Source organism: Ornithorhynchus anatinus, chromosome 12, assembly GCF_004115215.2.
Source record: "Ornithorhynchus anatinus isolate Pmale09 chromosome 12, mOrnAna1.pri.v4, whole genome shotgun sequence".
In the NCBI taxonomy this organism is placed as follows: domain Eukaryota; kingdom Metazoa; phylum Chordata; class Mammalia; order Monotremata; family Ornithorhynchidae; genus Ornithorhynchus; species Ornithorhynchus anatinus.
In genome coordinates, this window is record NC_041739.1 from 17,175,353 (window position 1) to 17,191,343 (window position 15,991).

Below are 15,991 nucleotides of genomic sequence, written 5' to 3' on the forward strand. Positions count from 1 at the left end.
GAATTGATAATAGGAATAGAAAGTACAGTGAGCTCTCAATTACCCACTTTGTGGATTATCCACAGCTGAGTTTTAAAAATCTCTCACCAGCTGCTGGTCTGTCCTCCCTCTGACCTTCATACAAACTGCATCACCCACAGTCACAAAAATGGCTTTCTAGCTGCTGCAAATCCAAAGATGCTTCTTCCCCTTACTCTAGTAGGTCTTAGGACTGCTTCCACAACTGAGGGCCGAGCACCTTCCTCAGGTTTGTATTATTTGCTGCTTAGTATTATCCCTGCCATTTCTCTCCTTCATTAGAGTGGATAATTGAGTTTTGATTGATTGCTCATACCCTGAAAAGTGCTTCATACTGAGAACAAGTAGTGACATAGTTGCAGTAGTTTCTCATTTACAATTTTCCCATCTATAACCTTGAAATTTCCAGAAAAGAAATGTGTATAAAATAATGTAGCATTTAGCATTTTCCCATTTAGAAACCTTTTCATTTCTCATTTCTGAATAAAGAGAACGATAGAATGATTATGATTTTTTTTATGCCACAAACAAGACCATATATATATTTTGTAAAAATCCAGGACATTTAGGATCACATTTTGATCTTAAAATAATATCAACACTTTATTTCAAGGCAAGAAAACTGTCAACAATAGTACTCTCCCTACCTTCAATGGCTTATTAATATCATATAGCTTCCAAAAGGCCTTCGATTAACCCATCTCCTTTCTGTAACCCATATGCACTTGGATCTGTACCCTTTATGCACTTGGAATTCATCCTGCCTTCAGCCCCACAACACCTATGTACATATCTGTACTTTATTTTGATATTTGTCTGCCCTTCTAGACCTAGCCCCTTGTGGTCAGGGATTGTGGCTCACAAATCTGTTGCATTGTAATCAATAATATTTGTTGAGCACTTGGGATAGTACAGTACGACAGAGTTAGTATACATGTACCCTGCCCCCAAGGAGCTTATAGTCTAGAGGGGGAGTCAGACATTGATATAAATGAATGAATTATGAATATGTTCATAAGTACTGTGGGGCTAAAGTGGAACAGCATGGTAGCAGTTTGGGTGAAAAGAAAAGGGTAGACTTTAAGTTATGTTTTGAAGGTAAAATTGACAGGATTTGGTGACATTTCATATGTGGGTTGAATGAAAGAGAAAAGTCAAGGATAATATCAAGGTTATTTAAGATAGAGAGGTTAGTGATGTTGTTTTCAATGACTGGAAAGAAAAGGGGAGAACTGGGTTCAGGTAGGAAGGTGAAGAGTTCTGTTTTGGACTCCTATATTGTATCCTTCCAAATGCTTAACATAGTGCCTTGCACAAACTAAGCACTCAAAAAATACTATTTATATATTGATAATTGGTCTTACACAGTTTATATTCACCAAAAGCTTTCAGATGCATTTTTCCTCTGGTGTTGGCCAGTGCAGGTTTTGTTATCCCCATTTTACAGATGAGGAAATGGAAGCACAGGGAATGGACTAGATTGACTGGGGCTAAAAGCCAAGCCTCCTTCCTAACTTCTGTGCCCAGTTTATAGCTACCATATGAGCCTCCCATCTTTTAGGAATATACAAGCACTAAGAAAGGAAATTAGAAAGTAAATAAAACAATTGGAATGGGTTAAAGAAGTGGTAACAGGAACAGAAAAACTCGTTTGGTAAATTGGAGTTAACAGTGGTACATTATTCCTAAAATTGTTTCCATTATATTATATGCACTTAGAGTAATTAGATTATGCCAGGGCCTATCATCAATAGAAGACCCTGTGCTCCATGACAGAAGCAGACAAGTATTTGCATTTCTTCACAATTCAATCACTTCCCAGCCTCACAAACCCTTCACCTCTTCCCTCTCATCTTCCAAATTGCCCAGTTCCCCTATGAAACAGAAACAGAATTTAAGGCTCTTAAAGAATCGTTTTGGGCTTCTTATCTAAAAATCATTTCTCACTTCAAGTACAAAGTAGAGACAGTGGGGACCCAACATAGTTCATGCATTTGCAAGAATTGTTATAGAAATAATTATAATAATGTGTATTAAGACACTTACTATGTATTACTGTACTGGGATAGATACAAGTCAATCAGGTTGGTCACAATCCCTGTCCACAGAGTCTTAATCTAAGTACAAGGGAGAACAAGTATAAAATCCTCATTTTACAGATAAGAAAATTGAGACAAAGAGAAGTTTAGTGACTTGCCCAAGGTCACACAGCAGGCAAGAGGTGAAACTGGAATTAGAACCCAGGTTCTCTGGCTCCCACAGTGAAATGTCAGGACATTTGAGGGATAATTGTTTTCTTTATGCAAACAAAAAAAGAAGAAAACAATTCTGGAAAAAAATTATAGATTTTATATTTTTGGAGATTGTACCTGATTTAAACCTAATATTTTTGCTTTATGGAATATATATATATGTATATATGTATATATATATATATATATATATATATCAGCAGGATCTTGGGTTGTGTCTCTTTCCAAGATATACATTAGAATCTGATCAAACCTATTTAATGTGTCTCTGTGAAAGGTTACTGAGAGAAGCATCTGGAAGACAAAATTGATGTCAATATCTTGAGACCTTGGTTTATCTCAGAAGTTCCAAGTAATAATTTCTGGTGGGCTCATGATATCTTTTTGGTAATCTAACAAATAAATTTAATATTTTAGCCACTAATGAAGATTATACCACAAGACACCTGCTAGTCTATAATGTTTTAAAGGAGTTGGGAATGGCAATTTAAGAGAAAAGTTGATAACAAATCCCCTTAGCCGGCTAGAAATAATTGGTTCAGAGTTTTGATATTATCTTGTGCTTGCCATTCAGCACCATCAGTCCTGAATCCAAAGAGTATATTGATTCTTGTTATTGAGAGGCTGCGGAAGCTTCAGAACTTCAGAATCCCATTCTTATTTCACTTTAGTTTCTTGGGGCCGACAGCGTTTTGGAGGAAGCCCACACTCTTACCCCCTGCCATGTGACTGGATTTTCTCAGCTCATTTTATTCAGAAATAAAGAAAAGAAGCATCTCAAACTTTCATCAACTAAAAGCATTCCCACTGAGTAGCTGACTAGAACAATGTTGCAATGTTGTCATCACACGAGCAAAAAATAATTATTTCGTTTTTACTACTAATACCTCCAAGTTAGATAGTGTTCTTTGGAGTGCCATACAAATGAGTTATTAGTCACGGTTAATTTATTAGTGGCTAATTTTACCTTCTCTATCCCATATTTGATTATCTGCAGGAAGCAGAGTGGAATCCAACATGCAAAATCCACAGTGCTTTCTGAACATCTGCAGCACTCTGAAATTCAAAATTTAGCATGGAAAATTGCTCTATAACACAATTTTATTTTATTTCTACCCTTGTAGATTAGAGGTCAAATTTTTTTATTTTATTTTACACCTAGGTATATCAATAGATTTGCTTTAGAATGATGATGAAATTCCTGAGGTGAAAGAGACTATCATGGTTGAGGTGAAGGGAAGGTAGTGAATGGAGCAGGCTGAAGGGTGGAGGGAGAAAGAGGCTGTAAGTAAAATTGTGCTTAAAGTAAAGCACAAGATCAGGTCTTTTGACTAAAACTCTGACTTTCAGTTCTTTTGAATGAAATGAAAAGTGTTTCCCTCCCAGATCTGCTGGACTGTAAACTCCATGAGGGCAGGGAATTCTATCAATTACATTGTATTCTCCCAAGAGCTTAGTACAGTGTTCTGCCGAAAGCAAGTGCTAAATAAATCCCAACTGTGGATTGATTACCCTAAAGTTTTGTTCAAGTGCAAAGCTTTCAAGGCCAACAGTGGTTTGGGCTACGGAAGAATTTGAGGTTAGGTATAATGATAATTATGATATTTGTTAAGTGCTTACTATGTCCCAGGCACTGTACTAAGTGTTGGGGTGGATGCAAGCAAATCAGGTTGGACAGAGTACCTTGTCCCACGTGAGACTCACAGTCTCAGTCCCCATTTTACAGATGAGGAAACAGAGGCACAGAGAAGTGAAGTGACTTGTCCAAGGTCACAAAGCAGACAAGAGGCAGAGCCGGGATTAGAACCTATGATCTTCTGACTCCCAGGCCTGTGCACTATCCACTATGTTATGCTGGTCCTCTATGGCCTTCATCCTCCATGCCCTCCATTTCCCGCCTCCCAGAAGTTCTGCAACATCCACAAGGCTTCAGGGAATCAGGCTCTCAGTAGCCCTGGGCATCAACTGGTCTTGTGTCCTGCCCTGGCTATACTCAGCCTCACAAGGAGCAGGTTTTTGGAAATAGATAATCTGGGGAATGTTCTGCCCTGGGTCTGCTGCTTAGAGGGTGGAGGTGAGGTCAAACCTTCTTGTGGCCCACCTCCATATTCCCTGTTCCCATGCTGCTCTTCTTTCCATCTCTTTGTAGTTCCATTATGTACAGAACAAACACCAGTCTTCACCTGACCCCTTGCTAGGGTCTCTGACTGAAGCAGTAGTTAATGATAAAATGGTTGTGCTATTTGTTAGTAGCTTAACTATGTACCTAATAATGGTATTTTTTAAGCATTAACTATATTATACAAGCACCGTACTAAGAGAAGATGTGTTATAGGTAGTGCCTGTCCCATAGGGAGGGAGAACTGTTATTAGTACCCATTTTAAGATGAGGAAACTGAGGCACTGAGAAGTTAAATGACTTGCCCAAGGTCACACAGCAGACAAGAGGCAGAGTCAGAATTAGAACCCAGGTCCTCTGATACCTAGGCTCCTGCTCTTTCTGGACCTAGTACTATGGTAACTATGATATCATCAGATCAGACTGAGTCCCTTTCCCACATGGAACTCACACAAGCAAGAGTAATAATAGCAGCGTGGCTCAGTGGAAAGAGCACGGGCTTTGGAGTCAGAGGTCATGGGTTCGAATCCCGGCTCGGCCACTTGTCAGCTGTGTGACTTTGGGCAAGTCACTTAACTTCTCGGTGCCTCAGTTACCTCATCTGTAAAATGGGGATTAAGACTGTGAGCCCCACGTGGGACAACCCGATTCCCCTGTGTCTACCTCAGCGCTTAGAACAGTGCTCGGCACATAGTAAGCACTTAACAAATACCAACATTATTATTAATTATGGTATTTGTTAAGTGCTTACTATGTGCAAAGCACTATTTTAAGCACTGGGGTCAATACAAGATAATCAGGTTGTTCCACATGGGGCTCACAGTCTTCATCCCCGTTTTACAGATGAGGTAAATGAGGCAAAGAGAAGTTAAGTGACTTGCCCAAAATCGCACAGCTGCTAAGTGGCGGAGCTGGGATTAGAACCCATGACCTCTGACTCCCCAGCCCGTGCTCTTTCCACTGAGCCACGGTGCTTCTTGAAGCAGGTTCTTGATTCTCATTTTATAGATGAGGAAAGTGAGGCACAGAGAAGTTAAGTGATTTGACCAAGGTCACTCAGCAGACAAATGGTGGTGCCAGGATTAGACCATAGATCTTCTGGCTTTTGTATCTGTGCTTTTTCCACTAGGCCCTGCTGCTTATCCAATACAAGGCCTCTCCAAGGCCCTCCCTTGGAGGGCCTTTCCCTTGTTGGAGCTCAGAGAAATTTTAGTAGCAGGGCCACCATATTGGCAGTGCTTCCAAGAGAGCTACTCCCCCAGAGAAGAATGCCTCCGTCTCCTCTCTTACCTCCTCTTCATATCCTTCAATTGGCTCTACCCTGGGAACGGTGCACCCTAAATAAAGATCCCAGAGGCAGAGAGGCGGAATGTGTTCTTCCAGATATTGCTGTGCCCTGATTCTGCCTAGAATATTCTCCTTAAAAGACACTAGACACTCTACGTGTATTGTGTAAAATGAGCTCTTCTCCACTACTCGTGTGGGAAAAAAAATAGTCTATGCAAAGAAGCATTTAGAGCAAAGCAAAGAGATTTAGTGGCTATGTTTCTAAATGTTTATCCTTTTGTTTTGAAGCTGCAGGGCGTATTTACACAATTTAAATACTAGAAAATGAAAATAAGACCACAATAGTGTGTTTCCATATGAGTTATTAGCCATAAGCCTGGGGTACACCTTTACCCTCCAGGTCCTGGAGGAGAGAGCTGAGTTTCCTGGTGTCATTGCCAGCCCTTACCTCAGGTGCCCCAAGGAGGGACAAATTTGTTGAGCCCTTACTATGTGCCAAGCACTGTACCAAGTGCTAGAGTGGATATAAATTAAACCCCCACAAGGGGGTCACTATCCAAGGTAAAGAAAAAACAGATGTTTAATCCTCATTTTACAGATGAGGAAACTGAGGCTTAGAAAAGTTAAGTGACTAAAGGTTACCTTGCAGGCTAGTTCTAATCCGGCTCCGCCACTTGTCAGCTGTGTGACTTTGGGCAAGTCACTTCACTTCTCTGGGCCTCAGTTACCTCATCTGTAAAATGGGGATTAAGACTGTGAGCCGTATGTAGGACAACCTGATCACCCTGTATCTATCCCAGTGCTTAGAACAGTGCCTGGAACATAGTAAGTGCTTAACAAATACCATTTTTAAAAAAAAGTTGCAGTGCTGGAATCAGAACCCAAGTCCTCAAATCCAACCCCATGCTCTTTCATTCATTCATTCATTCATTCATTCATTCATTCGTATTTATTGAGCACTTACTATGTGCAGGGCACTGTACTAAGCACTTGGAATGTATAAATTCCATGCTGAGCACACTGTTTCCATTTTGTATGATATCATACGCTATATTATATATACACTGTAACGCAGTGATGTCATATGGAAGCCCACCCATTTCCCCAAACCTAGAAGGAGTCTCCAAGGGGACCCTAAGCCCCACTTTTCTCCAGGACAGTAACATTTTCCATAGTCCCTGTTAACATAGCTGCCATTTCTGGTTTGGCCAGAGGGAAGCTGGGCACTTTCAAACTTTGACCAAGGTAAGTACCTCCTCTAACAGTGCCCTCTGAAGAGACCACCTCACTCACCCGCTGCCCAAAGCTGCCCTTACCTAAGGGTGCAGCAGCCCTCCTGCCTCAAAGGACGTGGGAAGCCCTGCAAAGCTCTGCTATGTCATGTACCTGACGGGATTCCTGGAGGTTTCACTATTCAGATCTAATTAAATATGCTCTTATGTCTGAATATTAATAAGGATAATTGGGGTATTTCTTAAGTGGCTACTACATGCCAAGCAGTGGGCTAACTACAGTATAATCGGATCAGACACAGACTCTTTCCCATCCATAGCTGAGAGTGTAATGGTCAGAGAACACAGGTATTGAAAACCCCATTTTACAGATGAGGAAACTGAAGCACAGAGAAGGTAAGTGACTTCCCTAAGGTCACACAGCAGGTCGGTGGCAAAGCTGGGATTAGAACCCACATCTCCTGGCATCCAGACCCAAGATCTTTCCTCTAGACCATACTCCATCTCCTAACCACTCTCCCAAGTGGCCAGTGCCATTTGCCCAAGAAGCAGGCAAGAGAGAGGCTGGTAGGACCCGGGACCGTGATATTGGGAGTGGCAGGAGCTGGGACTCCTGGAGTCCCTCATGTTGGGAAACCATGGGTCTGGAGAAGATCGGAAAGAACTGGAAATATTCTATAATGCTTCTGCTCAAATAATTGTACTTCCTAAGCGATTACTGTCTGCTAAGCTCTGGGGTAGATAATAATGATAATGATGGTATTTGCTAAGCGCTTATTATGTGCAAAGCACTGTTCTAAGCACTGTGGGGGGATACAGGGTGTTCAGGTTGTCCCTCATGGGGCTTGCAGTCTTAATGCCCATTTTACAGATGAGGTAACTGAGGCACTGAGAAGCTAAGTGACTTGCCCAAAGCCACACAGCTGACAAGCGGCAGAGCCAGGATTAGAGCCCATGACCTCTGATTCCCAAGCCCGGGCTCTTTCCACTGAGCCACTCTGCTTCTCGATACAAGTTAATCAGGTTGGACACAGATTCTGCGCTCCACTATACAGTAAGGTTGGACACTACAGCAGCACAGATGACTTCTTTCTACAGTTTCCTGTTCTCGGGAGCTTCTTGTCTTCAAGGGCTGCTCCTACTGCCCCAAACTCAGGTTAAATATTGAATGTACCACAGTATATAATAATTATATCTATTATGGTACTTGTTAAATGCTTACTATGTGCCAAGCACTATTCTATGTGCTGGGGTAGATAGAAGTTAATCAGGTTGGACACAGTCCCTGCCCCAGATGGGGCTCACACTCTTAAACCCCATTTTACAGATTAGGTAACTGAGGCACAGAGAAGTGAAGTGACTTGCCCAAGGTCACCCAGCAGACAAGTGGCAGAGATGGGATTAGAACCCAGGTCCTCCTGACTCTCAGCCCATGCTCTATCAGCCAGGCCACGCTGCTTCTCAAGGTGTTGATAGACTTCCTTAAGTGTAATCTATTTTGGCACAGCCAGATTTGTATTAGGTCTCTCATTTTAGCTATTGACCTTATGGAGATAGTATTCGGATAACAAAGGTATTTATGGTTTGTTTTTTTTAATACCTGTCACTGCTGTTCATTCCTGAATAACTGCAGTTAGACCATTAAACCCAATTTTGCTTTCACAAATGCATCTTCTCCACACCTTGGTTCAGTGGTGCAATCATGAACTACTGAGGAGAGCCCCTGACAGTTTGTCAAAGCCATTATTGTTTCAGCGTGAAACTGAAAAGAATGGACGATGGAGAAGCACCTTTCATCTGGATTTTTTTCCGAAGTCTTTGAGCAGGCTGATAAAATGGTTATGAATGTTCTTTTACATTGAAAAGAGAAGTATCCTATAATGGGATGAAGTTTTCTTCAAAGCCTCTCTCTCCTTTTTATCTTCAGACAGTTTACATGTTCAAAGTGCGGTGGGGAATTCAAGTCTGTCATTCGGGGCTTTTTTCCAGTGACCAGGTCTGCTAGTGTGAAGAACCATTTGGGACTTGTCTCACATCCCCAAGTTGAGTAGTGATGTTGACAAGAGCCTCACATGTGAAATCAGTTGAAAATAATAAAGTCACAAAAGCCTGGGGAATGAAAGCTGCCCTGAAGAGGCCTTCCCCTATTAAACCCTCCTTCTCCCTACTCCCTCTCCTTCTACAACAACCTTGCCCTTGGATTTGTATCCCTTTAGCACTTGATAGTCAACCCACCCTCAGGCTCGCAGCACTTATTTAGGTATCCTGATCATGTATCTCCTATCCTAAAAAATCCCTCAGCCCCCTCCAGTTACTGTCCTATCTCCCTCCTACTAATCCCCTCCAAATTCCTTGAACAAATTCCTTGAACAAATTCCCCTCCACATTCTCTCCTTGACCCCCCTTCCAATCTGGCTTCCATCCCCTTCATTCCACAGAAATTGCCCTCTCAAGAGGTTACCAATGATCTCCTTCTTGCTAAATCCAACAGCCTCTCCATCCTAATCCTCAAACTCTTAGCTGCCTTTGACAATCAATCAATCAATCATATTCATTAAGCATATAAGTGGTTGACAACATAACATTTGGTAGACATGGTCCCAGCCCACAAGGAGCTTACAGTTTAGAACGGGAGACAGAAATGAATATAAATTACAAATATGTATATAAGTGCTGTGGGCCTGAGGGTGGGGTGAATAAAAGGTACAAATCCAAGAGCAAGAGTGTAGAAGGGAGGTGGAGTAGGAAAAATGAGAGCTTGGTCAGAGAAGGCTTCTTGGAGGAGTTGTGATTTTAATAAGGCTTTGAAGGTGGGGAGGGTAATTGTCAGATGGTAAAGGGGAGGGAGTTCCAGAATAGAGGCAGGAGGTCAGAGGCCTGTGGCAAGATAGAAAAGACAGAGGTACAGTGAGTTGGTTGGCGTTAGATGAGTGAATTCATTCAATAGTATTTATTGAGCGCTTACTATGTGCAGAGCACTGTACTAAGCGCTTGGGATGAACAAGTCGGCAACAGATAGAGACAGTCCCTGCCGTTTGACAGGCTTACAGTCTAATCGGGGGAGATGGACAGACAAGAACAATGGCAATAAATAGAGTCAAGGGGAAGAACATCTCGTAAAAACAATGGCAACTAAATAGAATCAAGGTGATGTACAATTCATCAACAAAATAAATAGGGTAATGAAAATATATACAGTTGAGCGGACGAGTACAGTGCTGTGGGGATGGGAAGGGAGAGGTGGAGGAGCAGAGGGAAAAGGGGAAAAAGAGGGTTTAGCTGCGGAGAGGTAAAGGGGGGGTGGCAGAGGGAGTAGAGGGAGAAGAGGAGCTCAGTCTGGGAAGGCCTCTTGGAGGAGGTGAGTTTTAAGTAGGGTTTTGAAGAGGGAAAGAGAATCAGTTTGGTGGAGGTGAGGAGGGAGGGCGTTCCAGGACCGCGGGAGGACGTGACCCAGGGGTCGACGGCGGGATAGGCGAGACTGAGGGATGGTGAGGAGGTGGGCAGAGAAGGAGCGGAGCATGCGGGGTGGGTGGTAGAAAGAGAGAAGGGAGGAGAGGTAGGAAGGGGCAAGGTGATGGAGAGCCTTGAAGCCTAGAGTGAGGAGTTTTTGTTTGGAGCGGAGGTTGATAGGCAACCACTGGAGTTGTTTAAGAAGGGGAGTGACATGCCCAGATCGTTTCTGCAGGAAGATGAGCCGGGCAGCGGAGTGAAGAATAGACCGGAGCAGGGCGAGAGAGGAGGAAGGGAGGTCAGAGAGAAGGCTGACACAGTAGTCTAGCCGGGATATAACGAGAGCCTGTAACAGTAAGGTAGCCGTCTGGGTGGAGAGGAAAGGGCGGATCTTGGCGATATTGTAGAGGTGAAACCGGCAGGTCTTGGTAACGAATAGGATGTGTGGGGTGAACGAGAGAGACAAGTCAAGGATGACACCGAGATTGCGGGCCTGAGAGACGGGAAGGATGGTCGTGCCATCGACGGTGATAGAGACGTCTGGGAGAGGACCGGGTTTGGGAGGGAAGATGAGGAGCTCAGTCTTGCTCATGTTGAGTTTTAGGTGGCGGGCCGACATCCAGGTGGAGACGTCCCAGAGGCAGGAGGAGATGCGAGCCTGAAGGGAGGGGGAGAGGACAGGGGCGGAAATGTATATCTGCGTGTCATCTGCGTAAAGATGGTAGTCAAAGCCGTGAGAGCGAATGAGTTCACCGAGGGAGTGAGTGTAAATGGAGAACAGAAGAGGGCCAAGAACTGACCCTTGAGGAACTCCAACAGTTAAAGGATGGGAGGGGGAGGAGGCTCCAGCGAAGGAGACCGAGAATGACCGGCCAGAGAGGTAAGAGGAGAACCAGGAGAGGACGGAGTCCGTGAAGCCAAGGTGAGATAAGGTATGGAGGAGGAGGGGATGGTCGACAGTGTCAAAGGCAGCAGAGAGGTCAAGGAGGATTAGAATGGAGTAGGAGCCATTGGATTTGGCAAGAAGGAGGTCACGGGTGACCTTAGAGAGAGCAGTCTCGGTAGAGTGGAGGGGATGGAAGCCAGATTGGAGCGGGTCTAGGAGAGAATGGGAGTTAAGGAATTCTAAGCATCGATTGTAGACGACTCATTCTAGGAGTGAAGTGACCAGGCTGAGTTGTAGAAGGAAATCTACTGGAAACATTATCTAACCTTGGCACTGTCTTTTCCTGGTTATTCTCCTATCTCTTTGATTGCTCATTTTCAGTCTCTTTTGTGGGCTCCTCCTCTGCCTCCCACTCCCTAACTGCAGGCATCCCATAACCTTCAGTTCTGGATCCCCTTCTATTTCCCGTCTTCATCCATCCAAACCCATCTGCACCTTGGCATTATCCTTGACTTCTCTTTCACATTCAACCCACATATTCAGTGTATCATGAAATCCTGTCAGTTCTACCTTCTCAACATTGCTAAAGTCCGCCTTTTACTTTCTTCATCGGGAGTGTTAGGAAAATGCTTCAGGAAGATTCTCTGTTTGTGACCAACTGGCTGAGGTACTTAGAGGGAAAATAAGCTACCTCTTCTGTGGTGACTAATCCAATAATACTTTCAGAGGCATGAACTTAGGGTTTTGTTGCACAGGGACTCTAGGAAAAGCACCTTTCACACAGAATGCGGGGGTTTTAGGGCCAGGCATTTACTCGAATCCTTCTCTTTTGCCAGAGATAGATTTACAATCCAGACTCCTTCCTCTGGAAAACATCAAATCTGTGAAAGAGGGCTTTAAGTTTTTACATCTGTTCAACTCTGCCCAAGCCAGGTTTATGGCAGTGTAAATTCCAACTCTGATTAAATTTGCCATGGTGGGCGAAGGGTGGAAGCAAAAAGCAGGGAAAAAAGACTTTGCTACTGAAGCATTCTGCACCCATCACAGAGACTGACCTGCAGTTTAGGTGGCTGGAGTGCAAATCTTACCATCACCCTATGCCTGGGTATCATTAGTCTCAACCCACTGAGGAGCAAACCCACACAGAGGAATGGCAAACATGCTTCTTGGCTAGAGGAGACACCTAATGAGCCTCGAGAATGACTAATTCAGCTTCTAAGATAGCAGGGCAACAAGAGAGTGATCCCAGAGAGGGTTTGTTTACTATCTGGTGCTCAGAGGAGCTTCTTTAAACTTAAATACCCTTTCTTGAATGGATGTTTGGCACACTTAGGTTTAGCAGTGAGTTTTCAGAGAATGAGGACCAGAAGTGTCTCCCACTCCACTGTCATGGTAATTGCTCCCCTAATATTCATCACAGAAAGATTTTTACAGTGTTAGAGGGACGACAGGCTTGCTCCCCTGCTCACCACTCTTACCACTACATGCAAATGCTCTTACCTCCCTTCAGTTTACCAGCCATTATAGAGATTTATATGACACAATTGTATCATCCCACTTAGCTGGTCCTGGGGACTCAGGCAGCAAGTGTAGAACATCAATCTCCTTTTCTGTTGAGCTCAACTCCAGATCACACCCCATCAACATGTAAGAGACAATGTGACTTGCCACATGGCAAGTTAGAGGAGATGCTTGGATATCCGGCGACAAGTCATTACTTGTGTCCATAGCCTCTGACATTCCACTGGGCTGCATGTTTAAGAGTGAAGCTCCTATAAATCTTCCCAGGTGACCTAGACTGGGAAGCAGAAGATTGCGTGTAGCTCTATAAGAGATAATGGCTATCTCGAAGAACTAGTAAATCTCCAATTCCATGCAGCATAGGCATCTGGCAGAGTCACTGTAGATCTTGTGAATGTTACTATGAGAGACCAGATACAAGCTCAGCTCCCTTTTCTGTCAAGCCCAGTTCATCTGCACTGTTACCTTGTCTTCACTGCCCAAGGCCTCGTAGTTACTTCAGATATTCTGAAATCACCCAAGTGCGTCACAGACCTGGGGACGATGATATGACATAGGAGATAGCAAAGGGGGAGAGAAAAATGAATTCCATCTTTTATACTTCAGTAAATTCATCAGCTTTCTTGGATCTGAGCATATATATTTAACAGTTACACACTCTGGAGAAGCAAATATTAGCACCAGAAGGGAGAGCGAAAAAGAATGCCAGGATGACCCTTTTCTTGGATTTAAGAACTCCAAGCTGCTCATTGTTTAAAGCCATCCCTTGGTTTCTATTAGACAGAGTCCTTCTTTCTGGAAGGTTCCAGTTTCCCAAATGATTCGGAGAAACTATTCTAACTTTTACAATCCTCCCTGTCTTTCTTTTTAATTAACCTAAATTGGTCCTGCTTCCTGCTGGTATTTTAAGCTTATCTCCTCCTTTCTGATTCTCAGCGGTGAGAAGGAACACGAGCTCTCTATGTAGCTGAAGATTTATTAAATCACCCCTTAACCTTCTCTTCTTTTCTCCCAGATTTTTCCACTTGCTGTGCCTTGTTCTCATTTCTCCAGCCACCAACTTCTTGTGACTCTCTTCCTCCCCTGCCTGGAGACCCCTTTCACTTCAAATCAGTCAGTGCTATTTCTGAATGCTTACTGGGTGCAGAACACTGCACTAAGCACTTGAGAGAGTAGCCTATAGCCTCTAGACTGTAGACTCGTCCTGTATAGTGTAGGTTTGTCCTCTAGACTGGAAGCTCATCTTCTAGACTATAAAATTGTCCCATAAACTCTAAGCTCTTTTTAGAAAGGAAACTTGTCTACTAACTCTGTACTGTACTCTCCAAAGCACTTAGTTCAGTGGTCTGTGAACAGTCAATCAGGGATAATTTTAGTTAAGTGACTTGCAGTATGACCTAGTGGATAGAGCACAGGTTTATGAAAGGACCTGGATTCTAATCTTGCTCAGTCACTTGTCGGGGACATGATCTTGGTTATGTCACTTAGTTCTAAAAATGGAGATTCAGTAGCTGTTCTCTCTCCTTAGAATGTGAGCCCCATGTGGGTCAGGGATTCTTGTCAGTCAATCAGTCAACTATTGAGTACTTTCATAAATACTATTGAATGAATGAATTCATTTATTCAATAGCATTTATTGAGTACTTACTATGTGTAGAGAACTGTACTAAGCACTTGGAGTGTACAATTCGGCAACAGATAGAGATAACCCTGCGCAATAATGGGCTCACAGTCTAATCGGGGGAGATAGACAGCAAAGCAAAACAGAACAAAACGAGCAGTCTAGCGCAGACATCACTTGCTATGTGTAGAGTACTATACTAGACTGTAAGCTCGTTATGGCAGGGAATGTGTCTGTTTATTGTTGTACTGCACTCTCCCAAGCACTTAATACAGTGCTCTGCACACAGTAAGTGTCCAATAAATATGACTGAATGAATGAATACAAAGAGCTTGGAAGAGTACAGTATATCAGAGTTAGCAGACACATTCCCTTCCCACGAAGAACTTACAGTCTAAAGGGGGAGACAGACATTAATATAAATAAATTAGCTTCTATAACTTAAATATATGGACAAAAGTGCTATGGGGGTGAATATCAAGTGGCTATGAGGTTGAATATCAAATGCCCAAAGGACACAGATCTAAATGCATAGACAACACAGAAGGGAGAGGGAGCTGGGGGAAAGAGGGTTTGATCAGGAAAGACTTCTTGGAAGAGATGTGGCCTCAGTAATACTTTGAAGGTGGGGAGAATGTGGTCTGGCATATCTGGAAGGGGAGGGTGTTCCAGACTAAGGATGTGGGAAAGAGGTTGGTGGAGAGAGAGATGAGAACAGGGGAGTGGACCCTAGAGGAGAGAAGTATTTGGTTTGTGTTGTACTAGGTGATCAGTGAGGAGAGGTAGGATGGGGCAAAGTGATTGAGTGCTTTAAAGCTGATGGTAAGGAATTTCTGTTTGAGATGGAGGTGGATGGACAGCCACCTGATTATCTAGTATCTACTACAGCAAATAGTACAAGACTTGGCCCATAGTAAGCACTTAACAAATATGACTATTATTATTATCAGTATTACCTAAGGTCACATACTGGTCAAGTGGCAGAGCCAAGTTAGAACTTAGGCACATGATAAGCACTTTTTAAAGCTTATAAGTACAGCTAGACTAGGTGAACTTTGAATGTCCCTTCCAGTCAAGGTCTATGGGTATATGAGCTCTGAATCTCAGTGAAGTAGAGGCAATCCATGTTTCCCAGAGGGATCACCCTACTTATGACCTCCTGGCAAGATTAGGTGGCTACTGATGCCACTCAAAAAATACTGGGCCCCCAGATGCCCATGACATCACATGTGTTACTTGTAATGTATTGATGTTACATGTATCATTTTGCAGAGGTCCACTGAATTCATTGGAATCTATACTGTTTATCCAGGGGGAGAAGCAGTGTGGCCTATAGGATTAGCCTGGACCTGGGATTCAGAAGGACCTAGGTTCTAATACCAGATCTTCCATTTGTCTGCTATGTGACCTTGGGCAAGTCACTTCACTTCTCTGGGCCTCAGTTTCTTCATCTGTATAATGGGGATTAATATTGTGAGCCCCATATGGGACAGGGACTGTACCCAAGACGATTTGCTTGTATCCACCCCAGCACTTAGTACAGTGCCTGACATGTAGTAAGCACTTAACAGATACCACAATTATTATGATTATCGCAGCAGAGTC